Source organism: Octopus bimaculoides, chromosome 11 (genome assembly GCF_046866305.1).
Source record: "Octopus bimaculoides isolate indiv1 chromosome 11, ASM4686630v1, whole genome shotgun sequence".
Lineage (NCBI taxonomy): Eukaryota > Metazoa > Mollusca > Cephalopoda > Octopoda > Octopodidae > Octopus > Octopus bimaculoides.
Genome location: NC_142938.1, coordinates 55,142,670 through 55,157,669, shown reverse-complemented (window position 1 = coordinate 55,157,669; position 15,000 = coordinate 55,142,670). Strand labels below are relative to the sequence as shown.

Below are 15,000 nucleotides of genomic sequence, written 5' to 3'. Positions count from 1 at the left end.
GGCTTTGCTTGTGGTCGATGTGCAGTAGCAATAAACGATAAGAGCACTCAGTAAATATGTTTCAGAATGCCCAGGAGACTCTCTAGAAGTAGTAGATAGTTTCTGTTATCTAGGTGACCTAATTAATTAGCAGTGGAGGTGAATACTCAGAAAGTATATTTGCTAGAATAAGAAGTGGTTGGAAAAGTTCAGAGAACTTTTACCACTGTTGTTAACAAAAGGCCTCTCTCTTAGAGTGAAAGGCATATTGTATGATGTTTGAGTATGAAACAGCAACACTACATGGTTGTGGAACTTGGGCTGTGAATGCAGAGGACATGCAAAGACTAGAAATAAATGAAACTAGTACGCTCTGATGGATGTGCAACATCAGTGTGCACATATGACAGAGTACAAATGTGCTGAGAGAAAAGTTGGACATAAGAGACATCAGATGTAGTGTGCAGGAGAGAAGATTGTGTTGGTATGGTCATGTGATGTGAACAGATGAGGACAGCTGCATAAAGTGTTCATGGCTAAATGTGGAAAGAGCTTACGGAAGAGAAAGACCTAGAAAAATATTGGACAAAGACTGACCACAAGATGTTGAGCCTTTCAGAAGAGATGACAGGGGACAAAGATGAATGACAATATGCTGTAGTTTAAAAAACCCATCTATTTCAGCAAAATTTAGGCTCTGTCAAGCCTTCCCCGACAACTCATCTTCTAATACCCATTCTTTCAGCAATCTTCTATGTTACCCTATTTCCTTCTTTCACTTCCCCTCTGCTGAATCGATATTCTCTGTGTCCAACTCATTTCCTATCTCTAATCATTTATCATACTATTTTCACTCAGTACACTTACCTACACATCCACCTTTTTCTGCTCCTCTCTCCTGTTCTGTCTCTTGTATTTGCCTTGTACCATGACCTCATATCTCTCTCTCTCTCTCTCTCTCTCTCTCTCTCTCTTTCCAAATGGACAAACCAGATGGGTGGCGAGCTGGAAGAATCGTTAGCATGCTGGGTAAAATGCTTAGCAGCATTTTGTCCATCTTTACGCTCTAAGTTCAAATTCAGTTAAGGTCGACTTTGCCTTTCATCCATTCAGGGTTGATAAGATAAGTACCAGTTGAGAACTGGGGTCAATGTAATCAACGTATCCCTTCCCCGGATATTGCTGGCCTTGTGCCAAAATTTGATATCATTATCATACACTGCTCTCTGCCAGTCAGTCAATACAGTCGGTGACAGTTCTGCTGTAGCGATATATATCGAAATCTAGTAGTGGGTAAGAGCGATGACATTCTCGGTGAAACTCTAACGTCAATGAGGATAAACTAGCTCGTTTCTTTCAAAGAAATTTCAAACCCAGTACTACCATGGATAATTTCCAGAAATCCCTAGCTTGAAAGTGCTACCGAGGAGCACTGCCAGTTCGAGATAAATTCTACAGGCATGGAAGCGCCGTCAGATGGAACTGTCTAATATGCACACACAGCGACGAAACCATTTTGCATGCCCTCATGCAGTGTCCACGTATGTGGAGTTATGTCGAACAGCTGTTATCACGCGAGGAACAAATCCAACTATTGGCCAAATCCATCATGAGGATCGCCCCCCTCATGCATTTAACAAGGCAAGGCAGGCGGTGTTCCTCTGTCTAGTGGCTCTGGCGAAAAATGTTGTGTAATGGGTGAGGCTGAAAAGATTGAGGAAAGACACCTTCCTCTTTGGTGAAAATCTCATTGACTTTTCTAAGTTCCATTTGGAAAGGAAAGTGAGAGTGGAGAGAGAAGTGCTACCTTCCAATGAATTTGTGAAAAAATGAGCGACTGTGGCAAAAGTGGTTAGAGTGAATGGTTCTGCTCTAAGTATGCGCCTATAGATTGGAGGGTTGGAGAGTGGGCTTGTGCTTTGGTGGCCAAGATAATCCTGGATATGTAAGACTCCTTGATTGGCCGTCGTTAGAGTTTCTCCTGTATCAGGAGGACTGCATCATTCGTATTATCACATAGTTTGTATACAATGTATGTTACTACGTAACTTGTCCTTCAAACAAGTATGCAAACACCTCGTCCCCAGATTGAAGCAAGTAACAATGTCACTTCATCGTTGTGTGACAAACGAGAGAGAGACAATGGTTGCAGAAGAAAGTTCGCAAATCATCAGAAGGAATACATAAAAAAAAAACAGGAGAGAGAGGGAGAGAGAGAGAGAGAGAGAGAGAGAGAGAGAGAGAGAGAGAGAGAGAGAGAGAGAGAGAGAGAGAGAGAGAGAGAGAGAAATGATCCCTTTCAAAAGAGGGATGAACACCAGCAGCAACCAGAGGAAATTAGCGAGTAAAAACAGCCCAACTGGAACACCATCGATGTTTTCCAGCAAAACAACTATAGAACTTCTATGAACGATAATACTGGCGATGACAGCGAGAACAGTAGTGAACTGAAATTCATCGTCTTTCACCGTGAATCAAACCAAAAATGAATTGGCAGGATCACAAATTTGTGATTCTGAGGGGTAATGTGCTGATGTGTTGATTACTGAATGTCTTTAATTCAACAGCTGCCAATGAAATAAATACTCGCCGAATCATTTAGATGTCCCTTGGTAGATTTCCGGCTCAGTCGCTCTACTTAGTTTATATCAAGTCATGACATCGATTACTTGATGGATTGATGAGCTGTTGTTGTTGTTGGCACTCCGTCGCTTACGACGTCGAGGGTTCCAGTTGATCCGACCAACGGAACAGCCTGCTCGTGAAATTAACGTGCAAGTGGCTGAGCACTCCACAGACACGTGTACCCTTAACGTACTTCTCGGGGATATTCAGCGTGACACAGTGTGACAAGGATGGCCCTTTGAAATACAAGTACAACAGAAACAGGAAGAAAGAGTGAGAGAAAGTTGTGGTGAAAGAGTACTGCCGGAGCTTCGTGGAGCTTTAAGTGTTTTCGCTCAATAAACACTCACAACGCCCGGTCTGGGGATCGAAACCGCGATTCTATGACCGCGAGTCCGCTGCCCTAACTACTGGGCCATTGCGCCTCTTGCTTAAATAACATAAATTTGAATTGTCTAAATTCATCAGCATATCTGCATATATACACGTGTGTGTGTATGTGTGTGTGTGTGTGTGTGTGTGTGTGTGTGTGTGTGTCAAATGTATGTGTCAAATGTATAATCTTTTTACTCTTTCTAATCAACGGACATGCTGAAGCACCTCAAACTGACCCCGGTAGTCATTTTTAAAGTCTGCTTCTTATTCTATCAGTCTTTATTTTTCCGAACTGTTAAGTTACAGGGACATAAACAGAGACTGGTTTCGAGTGGTATCCTGTAAAGAAAAGACACACTCACGCACATATATAAGTATACGTATACATACATACGCGAGCACGTGTGTTAGTATGTATGCATGCACGTATGTATGTATGTATGTATGTATGTATGTATATGATGGACTCCCATCAGATTCCACCTACAAATTCACTCATAAAGTATTGGTTGGCAGTAGCACACACTTGCTCAAGGTGCTGCATTGTGGGATTGAACCTGAAATTGCCTGATTTCTAAACAATCATACAATCGTGCCTTTACCTTGTAAATAGATCTATTGAGGCCCTTCGATAAACAAACATAAATGTAAAAGACGTGATAACAATTAACTTAATTTCACCACGGAAATTACAGGGTCCCAACATGAAGAAGGGAAAGTTAAGCAAATGCCCTTAATGGTTACATTTAAAGGGAGAGTAAGGAGTGGTTTAGGGACTGGATGCGATCGTGTAACATCTGATTTAGATTTAAATATTAACACCATTTGTACCTTCAGATTATTATAGTTTTATCTTTCTTTTACTTGTTTCAATCATTAGACTGTGGCCATACTGGGGCACCGCCTGAAGGATTTTTAGTCGAATGAATCGACGCCAGGACTTAATCTTTTAAAGTCTAGTACTTATTCTATCGGTCACTTTTGACAAACTGTTAAGTAATAGTGATGTAAACATACCAACACCAGTTGTCAAACGGTGGTGGGACACAAATGCAGAAACAAACACACACACAAGTACACACATACACGAGCGCGCGCACACAGACAGACGGACAGACAGACAGACAGACAGGCAGACAGATAGATAGATAGATAGATAGATAGATAGATAGATAGATAGATAGATAGATAGATACGACGAGCTGTGCCTGGTGAAGTATTGGCTGGATCGTTAAAGCATCGAACAAAATACCTTGCGATATTTGTTCTGGCTCTTTTCATTTCCTAGGAGTTTATTGCTAATTATTATGTGACTTTTGTAACTCCGGTACGAGTCTGGCTAGCAGATCAAAACTTGTACTCTACTAATAAATCTGTACTCTACAAAAAAATTTTGGCATAATTCTTCAGGTTAATGTAAGATTGTTTTTATTATTTCAGTGGCCTAGCTCTCCGTCGGTTACGATGGCGAGTGTTCCAGTTGAACAACCTGCTCGTAAAATTAACGTGCAAGTGGCTGAGCACTCCACAGACTTAGTTCCCGGGGATATTCAGCACAACATACTATGTGACAAGTATGGCCCTTTGAACAACAGGTGCAACTCATTTTTGCCAGGTGAGTGAACTGTAGCAACGAGAAATAAAGTACCTTGCTCAAGGACACAACGTAACGCTAGGAATCGAACTCACGACATGGTCGTTAGTCGAATACTCTGGTCATTAAGGCACGCCCCCCCCCCCTTACTTGTATTATAACTCGACATAAAAACAAACATTAATATATATATATATATATATATATATATATATATATATATATATATATATATATATATATCAGGAATATACATACATGCATCATACATGTGTGTGTGTGTGTGTGTGTGCGTATTTATGTATGTATAATATATTAGTAGTCCCAAAACTCCTAGAAATCGAACACACGCAGGCGCGCGCACACACACACACACACACACACACACACACTCACAAACACTACCCACGCATGTAATTTAGATGTGTAAATGCGTGTGTGCATGTGCATGTGTGTATATGTTTACATTTCGAACAATGTGCACTGTGCAGATACGCAATGCAAATGTGAAACATGAATAATAATAATAATAATAATAATAATAATAATAATAATAATAATAATAATAATAATAATAATAATAATAAAGTAAAGAATCTGATGAAAATTGAAACCACATCTCCACTGATAAATCATAAAAACATCTGGCGAGACTGCAATTATATCTCTCCTATTATGTTTGATGTTGTTTTTTGAAATCCCACGCATGCATAATTTCGTCTCTCTTTTTCTTTCCAGTATTCCTCTCTCTCTCTCTCTCTCTCTCTCTCTCTCTCTCTATCTATCTATCTATCTATCTATCTATATATCTATCTATCTATCTCTCTCTTTTTCTCTCTCTCGGTCTATTTTCCCCATTCTGTTATTAAAGTGGAATCAATCTCGATGCTCCACTTTTACTTGTTTCAGTCATCAGACAGCGGCCATGCTGGGGCACCGCCTTGAAAATTTTTTAGTCGAATGAATCAACCCAATACATTTTTTTTTTTTGTCATTTTTTTAAAACCTAGTACTTATTCTATTGGTCTCTTTTGCTGAACCGCTAAATTACGAGGACGTAAACACACCAACACCGTTTCTCAAACGATGATGGGAGACAAACACAGACACACAAACTTTATATATATATATATATATATATATATATATATATATATACATACAGTGTACATTTAAACACATAAGGTGACCATCATAGGACACCTAGCATGCTAGAAGGAATAGCCAAAATCCAAACTACTATTAGGGACAACTCTTGAAGGGAATGAAAAATAAAAACATTTATATATATATAATAGGCTTCTTTCAGTTTCCGTCTACCAAGTCCACTTACAAGGCTTTGGTTGGTCCGAGGATACAGTAGAAGACACTTGTGCAACGTGCCACGTAGTGGGGAAGAACTCGGAAGCATGTGCTTGAGAAACAAATTTCTTACTACACAGCCACACCAGCGCCTAGGAATATAAATTCTATGAATATGTTTGGAAATAGGTGGCAGTATTTCCTTCCTGGCGCTATTTCTTCAGTTTGGGCATCATATCAAACCATTCCCAAGATTACCATTTGCCAAGTTTAACATTTACAATTTATTTCGACCGATCAATAAAGTATATACTATTAATATACAAGGAGCATTCCTTCATCAATAAATATGATGGAGAAATGCTGTTTATTACTTAAACCTTCCTGTAGCTACAATATAGTTTCTATTAAAAAGGTGGTGAGCTGGCAGAAACGTTTGCACGCCGGACGGACTGCTTAGCGGTATTTCGTCTGCCGTTACGTTTTGAGTTCAAATTCCGCCGACTTTGCCTTCCATCCTTTCGGGGTCGATAAATTAAGTATCAGTTACGCACTGGAGTCGATGTAATCGACTTAATCCCTTTGTCTGTCCTTGTTTGTCCCCTCTATGTTTAGCCCCTTTTGGGCAATAAAGAAATAAGAAACGTTTGGACGTTGGGCGAAATGCTTAGCGGTATTTCGTCTGTCTTTACGTTTTGAGTTCAAATTCCGCTGAGGTCGACTTTGCCTCTCATCTTTTCGGAATCGATAAATTAAGTACCAGTTGTGTACTGGGATTGATCTAATCGACTGGCCCCCTCCCCAAAAATTTCCAGCCTTGTGCCTAGAGTAGAAAAGAATATTTTTCAATTAAATGCATGCGAAAATATCTTTCATATTAATTAATTTACGAAAAAGAACTATCACTTCCTGGAGAAACGTGGACAAGATTCATTACAGGGAAATTTTAAATTGCGTAAGAAACTTGTAAACACCGTCTGCTTAAAAACACACTTCTATTTTTTTCCATACATTGCTAAAATACATTTGATATCTTCTTTAAGAAAAGATTATTAATTAAATTTATTGATTTTTCGGCGGAGGTAAAGTATACGTACGCCACTCGTTTTCGGCATCACAAAAACCCTAACCTTAACCCCAATCCTAACCCTAAACCTCAACCCTAAACCTCAACCCTAAATCCTAACCCTGACCCTAAACACCGAGTCTACGTATTCTTTACTTTCGCCGATTTTTCAAATATTACTGACCCAGTTTTACTCTAAATCTAAAACTAATATTGACAGAAACGGCCGAGCGCCTCGCTTTCAACTTTTATTACTTTATTTTTAACTTCAAAGTCGGTCGCTATCGCTTTCGTTTCTTTTTTTTTTTTTTTTTTTTTTTTTTTCCCTTCTTTCTCTGACATCGATAAAATCCCTCTGAATTAATTACTGGAACGTGATTCAAGTGAACAAGCCTTCGTTAGGATCTAGTCAAACCGATTCGCAAAACATGCATTTTTTTTCAAAAGAAGTAAAAAATCTGAAAATCGGCTCGGTAAACAAGCCTTCGTTATTAATCTCTCGGAAAGTGAACATAAAAAATCCTTAATGTACCCACCAACAGCTGATGCAATATAAGAATATAATGGAAAAGTTATTTTCAAGATGATTATCATTCTTGATCTTGCTTTGGGTTTAGTAGATTTCATTTTTGAGAATAGCTGCTAACATTTATATGTGCTCCCAAAGAGTGATATTTTCTTTCTAGCAAAATCCACGATCAAGGGGAAATTTTCTCTAGGTAGGCTTTTATAAAACTATTAATGAATGATCTCTCGTTTTCCGTTTTAAATTTTCATTCCTTTGGAATCTTCATTCCCTTGGAATCACGTTCCCTTGGAGCTCAATTAATTCCATCTGTAATTCCTCGCAAGCCTGGTTAATATTGATATCAAAAGGTGAAGATCTGAAATCTTGAAATCTATTATTGAATTTTTCGTTGATCGATTTTACCTCATCTGCATAAGAAGTACAATCGATTTTACCCTGAATTGCCAATGTTGGGAAATGAAATGTATTACATTTTCTGAGCTGTCGTTCCCACAGTTGCATTTTGTTTTGAAATGTTTTGATATGATTGTACGAATGATGAACGTATTGGCCTTCTCCTTGCAATTTCAAATTAAGGTCATTAAGATATGAAATAAAGTCAACAGGAAAAGCAAGATCACATAAATTTTATTTTGGCATTTATGGGAGCAACTGTCTTCGAAGATTCGTATTGTCGATGATTGCTCGAAATGGGGAGTAGATAGACAGCCGACAACTGATGAAGGGTCGTTCTTTGTATTCTTTGTGTTACTTGTCCTATTTCCATTTTCTTCTCGTTGTTTGCGCATTCAACTGATTTGTTTTCGTATTGCATGTTGGTTACTGTTGGCGACGTCCTGTACCCACACATATATAATATATATATATTATTTATATATATGTCTCTCTCTCTCTCTCTCTCTCTCTCTCTCTCTCTCTATATATATATATATATATATATATATATATATATATATATATATATATATATATATATATATATTATTTATATATATATATATGCATATATATTATTTATATATATATATATATATTAATATGTATATATATCTGTGAGTGTGTGTGTGTGTAATTTAGAGAAAAACCACTATTAAATAATTCAATAAAGAAGAATGTAATTCATACCCTTTAGAAAATAAATATATCATAAAAACCATTTACTAGTTATTCTTTTATGTATTTCATTGATTTTTTGAATAAGGTTTTTATGATATATTTATTTTCTAGAGGGTATGAATTACATTCTTCTTTATTGGATTATTTAATAGTGGTTTTTCTCTAAATTATATACATATATTTTATATTGGGAAATTTGATTTAGTATCGCTAAATTGATTTTTTCCCTGTAAGTTTTGGACTTTATTCCCTAAGATTATATATATATATATATATATATATATATATATATATATATATATATATATATATATACAGAAATATTTATTTTTTTATTCTCAAACGCGTGAAATTGCTAATAAATAGCCTGATCAGGATAAATTATCCATACATTGCAGAAAAATACGTTACCGGCCAGCCATGAGACTGGCCAGTAACGTATTTTTCTGCAATGTATGGATAATTTATCCTGATCAGGCTATTTATTAGCAATTTCACGCGTTTGAGAATAAAAAAAAAATTTTTAATAAATAAAAAAAATTATTTCTGTATCTTTTCAATATATCTCAACGCTTCTAAAACAAATTGTGTTGACTTTCATCGTAAGTTGAAATATATATATATATATATATATATATATATATATATATATATATATATATATATATATATATATATATTTATATATATATATATATATATATATATATATATATATATATATTTATATATATATATATATATATATATATATATATATATGACGGGCGTCTTTCAGTTTCTGTCTACCAAATTCACTCACGAGGCTTTGGTCGGCCCGAGGCTGTTGTAGAAGACGCCCTTTAAAGTATGGAGTTGAATTTCGTGTAGCTACCTGTTGACAACATTTCTCCCCCACCCATTTTGTAGCAGGTATTACCCAATTCTCTGGGCTCTTTTCACAGCTGCATCCCGTTCGAAATTTGCATTAGTTTTTGTATGACAAAAAAAGATGGAAGTAGGGGGGGCTTGTTTGTAGTTTGTAGAGAAAATGTCAAACGTGCTTGAAAAAAAACATGGTCATCCCTACCCCCTAAAAATCATGAACTATGAAAGAAGGCGAATAAGTACCGGGGTGAGGGAAAGAAGAGAGAACTTACAGTTCTTTTAGGTCATCCCATAAGTTCTGTCCGATTTTACCTTTTTTTAAAACTGAATGAAATTTAATATTTTCGAATGTCTGATGGAATTAAAAATTATTTTTATGCACTTGTGTACATTTAAACTAACTAAATATTATTTTACAGAATAATAGAATTAGAATTTCTTTGATTAAAACCCTTTCTAACATGGAAGTATCGAAAGAGCATTTGAGGCACATAATTCTTTATGAGTACAAAAAAGGAAACTCTGCAGCCAAAGTGACTCGAAACATATACTCAGTTTATGGGAAAGAATGCTTGAATGAAAGAACTTGCAGAAGATGGTTTGCAAGAAGTGGAGATTTCAGCTTTGAAGATGAAAATCGAACAGGACGTCCAGTTGAGTTTGATGATAAGCTCCTTTAGGCATTACTTGAAGAAAATCCTGGATTATCAGTTGAAAAATTGGCAATAAAGCTTAGTTCAAACCCTACAACTATTCATCGTCATCTTCAACAACTTAGAAAGGTTCTTAAACTTGGTAAATGGGTGCCTCATGAATTGTCCGAAAGCAACTGCAAATCCTGAGTTGACATCTGCTCTTCTCTCCATTCTTGCGAACTCATTTCACCCTTTTTGGATAGACTTGTGACTGGTGAAGAAAAATGGATCTTCTATCGAAATGTTAAACGTCGTAAACAGTGGCTTGGTAAAATGGAAAAAGCTCAACCACAACTGAGATGGGAATTTCATGGGGAAAAGGTTCTTCTCTCTATCTGGTGGGATTGCAAAGGAGTAATTTACTTTGAATTGTTACCATCTAATGCAACAATCAATGCTCAAGTCTATTGTCAGCAATTAGAGCGTTTGAACCAAGCTTTAAAGAAAAAAATCCCACTTTAGTGAATCGAAAAGGAGTGATATTTCATCAGGACAATGCGTGACTCCACACTGCAAAGATCACATCACAGGAGATCGAAGAGCTTGGTTGGGAAAAAATTCCTCACCCTCCTTATTCTCCCAACCTTGCTCCTTCAGACTACCATTTGTTTCGTAGTTTACAGAATCATTTGGGGACATAACTTTCACAAGCCAGGAGGAGGTCGAAACTAACATTTCAGAGTTCTTCACTTTGAAACCAAAAGAGTTTTTCATTGATGGGACTAAAAAGCTTGTAAACAGATGGAAGGAAGTCATAGATAATCAGGGAAAGTACATTGATGATTAAATTTCAATTAAATATAACATTTGATCGCTTGTTTTCTTTATTCAAAATTCGGACAGAACTTATGGGATGACCTGATAGAACACCCAGAATAATTTTTTAAAAAAACGTAGACACTTGAAAGACTTTCCCTCTATTCATTACTAAATGTCTTTCTCTCTTCTTCATTGTTAAGAGAAAGAAGTTAGAAAAGATCGATAGTATTTCAGTCTTATTGTCATTGTAAATGACTGAGGCATTCCTTTCTCGGATCTTTACAATCTGACCGACAGATTTTTAATTAATTTTTTTAGCTAAACACTTTGAAACTTCGGATATTGATAGAATGTGTTACATACAACAGGGTTTACTCTTAACGTTTTTGACAAAATTTTGTATTTTAGAAGTTATTTCGTGTTAAAGTCGTCGTATTTGGATAATTTTAACCAATCAATGACGTGTATTCAGCTGAAGAAAATTACTGCTGCTGTTTGCGAACAACTTCCGGGTCCACTTCCCTAACAAAACCCTTCTTTAATAACCAGAGATGTTTTATAGGAACATAGGTTTGCTGTATCAGGGTTGATTTGAGGCTAAATAACAACAAAATTATTACCGAGACAGACCAACGACGGAGCCTGTATGTGGTTGCATGACCTGCTAGAAAAAGTAGCCAAACTTTTTTTTATATACAGAATAGAAAAACTTCTATCCTGTGATATACACGTAGAGTCCATTATGTCAGGGAAGAAAGGCGGAATGGTCACAGTTGGAACGTCTTTGATCATATTTCTTCAATCAGATCTAACTCGGAACTAAACAACAAGTAACGAAGGGAACGAGAAGGTAGGATCCCAATAATGCTTCTAAGAAATTTATATCCTCCTAAATAATGCAATGGGACAAGGTTGATTCTGAAGACATTATCACCTAATGTGACAGAAGCTACCATCATCACTGGATGTGCCTCTGGGGAAGAGGTTTTTATTCCAAGAATTCCAATCAAACCAACAGACATGCCATTTCAATTCAAACAAACACAATTCCCAGTGGAACTTTGCATTGCAATGTCTATTAATAAAGCTCAAAGTCAGTCTTTGAAATCTACTGGCTTACTTTTCTCATGGTCAACTTTATGTTGGTTGCTCCAGGGTATGTAATTTGCAAGACTCATTTGTCTATGCTTCAAACCAGAAAACAAAGAATGTTGTTTAACGGGAAGCTCTTACATAATTCCTTTCAACATATGTCGTAGAATTTATCTCCTTTCATAAAAGTGGTAAATTCTGTATTTTCGCTTATTATTATTATTATTATTATTCAGTAGTTTTATTTTTATAACGTGCTTTCACTTCACTACCGAGCGCAGCTCTGTGCGCCTTGGGTATGTGCTGTGGTTTGCTGTGGTGCTCTTATGTTTACTGTATTGAAAGTGTTTTGCGTAGAATGTGTGCAGTACCCAGTAGTGCAATTTTCTGTATGTTATATATATTTGTAAGTCCTGCTATTTTTGTTATGTATTTGTCTGAATATTTTTTTATTATACTATGATAGGAATTGTTTCTGTTTTTAGATTCCACATTCGAGTTATCTCTATTTCCAGGTCTTTGTATTTTGAAAGTTTTTCCATTTCTTTTAGAGAAACGTTGTCATCTGCTGGTATTGATACATCAATTAGAAAGCATTTTTTTTTCTTCATGATCTTTGACAACTATATCTGGTCTATTTGCCTTAATTTCTCTATCTGTGTGTATTGGCATATCCCAGAGTATGGTTGCTTTCTCGTTTTCTGTGACCTTTTCTGGCGTGTGTTTATACCATCTTTTTTCTGTTGTTATTCCATAATGTTGGCATAGCTTCTAGTGTATATAGGTCCCAGCTCTGTCGTGTCTGTGAATATATTCCTTCTTAGCCAGGACTGGGCAGCCAGAGATATTATTATTATTATTATTATTATTATTATTATTATTATTATTATTATTATTATTTATGAATTCAGAATTGATTTCCCAATTAAAGAATAAATTGAATTTAGAATAACAAATTTCTATACAACATATTTTGCTTTTTTCTCCCAATATGTAAAGAAAAATTTCATTCCTGGGCAACGCCAGGTGCCTCTGCTAGCACATATATATGCATATAAAAACACTACGCTCATTATTATATTAAGAGATAAGTGCATGTGTGTGTGTGTGTGTGTGTGTGTGTGTGTGTGTGTGTGTGTGTGTGTGTGTGTGTGTGTGAAAGGGGGTTTTGTCTCCAAAATTTCAAAGTTGAGTAAAGTTTTCATGCTTGGATTTGTAAACTACGGTAAGAATAACACTGGTCAACAAAGAGTTTGTCCCAACGAAAAGAATACCTGTATCTTGTATGTTTTTGCATATAGAATTCAAAAATAATGTCAAATTATCTGTATCACCCACAGTTTCTCTGTTCCACGATATCCTTCTCAGTTCCTGTTACGTGGGATAAATTTCAGTTAAACTATTGAAATGTGAAGCTATCGGTTTAAGAAATACTCCTAATTAAAATGTTTATGAATAGAATTAACCAAGTGAAATCATAAATCCAGCTGAATCAATGAATCCCTGAAGCTTGGCAATACTGAGTCGATTCACTGATGCTTTGTCAGTATTGTGCTTGAAGTGTAGGTGTGCGGTTGTGTACTAAGTTCACATATTCCATTCACTTTCATAATGCCAAGAAACCGTATAAGAATCGCAAACAACTTTTGCTATATATGAAAAATATGTAAAATATCAAAACAATTGACGAAAAATATCTATAATAAAATTGCAATTGATAACTCTTTTACTCATTTACTTGTTTAAGTCATTTGACTGCGGCCATGCTGGAGCACCGCCTTTAGTCGAACAAATCGACCCCGGGACTTATTCTTTGTAAGCCTAGTACTTATTCTATCGGTTTCTTTTGCCGAACCGCTAAGTTACGGGGGACGTAAACACACCAGCATCGGTTGTCAAGCAATGATAGGGGTGACAAACACAGACACACAAACACATATATATATACATATATACGACGGGCTTCTTTCAGTTTCCGTCTACCAAATCCACTCACAAGGCTTTGGTCGGCCCGAGGCTATAGTAGTAGACACTTGCCCAAGATGCCACGCAGTGGGACTGAACCCGGAACCATGTGGTTGGTAAGCGAGCTACTTACCACACAGCCACTCCATAATTTTTTATGAAAACAAAACACGCTGGTCAAGTAAATCTCGTGTTGTGAAGAATCAACACAACATGCGGGTGAAGTGAAACACAACACAACACAACGTGCGGTTGTTATGGTAACAAGATGTTAATGCCTTGCTGTCTGTTGATTGGCCAAAATTACCCAAATTTCCCAATTTTAATTCCAAATAACATCAGATTCTTAAATTTACGAGATAAAGTAATTGGTTGATCGTAATCAAATTTCAGAGTTGCATCGATACACCGAAATCGAAAGCATTCTGAGCAAACTTAAAGGGGACTCATTTTGCGAATGAAACTAACTAGAGCCGTTGAATGCGCCTCAATCAGCACCAGACTCAGTAAGTTGCATCATTTAAACTGATGAGGTCATTTTTGTATGTTATTCTTCTCGGGTGGGATTGATAGAATTGTGAGGATGTATACTCAACGAAGAAACTTTATTTCTCTATATTGACATTGATATAATATAGATAATGTTATCTAATATAAATAACAATGAACGTCTATAATATTAATAACATTAAACGTCCGATTCGATCCAAGTTAAAGAACGATTTCCTTTATTTATTTTCTTCCCATACGACCATTATTGGAAATTAAGGTTCGTTTGATACTATATAATTAACGAGTTAGCGAAAAATTGCTATCAATATGGACACAGTCGAGTAATTTCCTCATTAATAAACAATAATGTTTTCTGTCACTAATGTATTTATAGTCGTTCTGATAGATCCAATTTTCTGTCTAGCGTGGCACATGCGAGAAAGTCATATTGGTCTCTCTGTCTTCGTGGAGCTAGGCTTTTGAGTGAGATTTACCCCCCACGAAATAACCCAAGTATGAAAGAATTGAAATAAAGCATAGTCCT

The 15,000-nt window shown here is 36.3% G+C and overlaps 1 protein-coding gene across 2 annotated transcripts in view; it reads right to left on the bottom strand.

Moving 5' to 3' along the window:
• The window catches only part of LOC106869864 (uncharacterized), an 83,126-nt gene that overhangs the window by 67,217 nt on the left and 909 nt on the right, over positions 1–15,000 (bottom strand). The gene's annotated exons all lie outside the window — the stretch shown is intronic.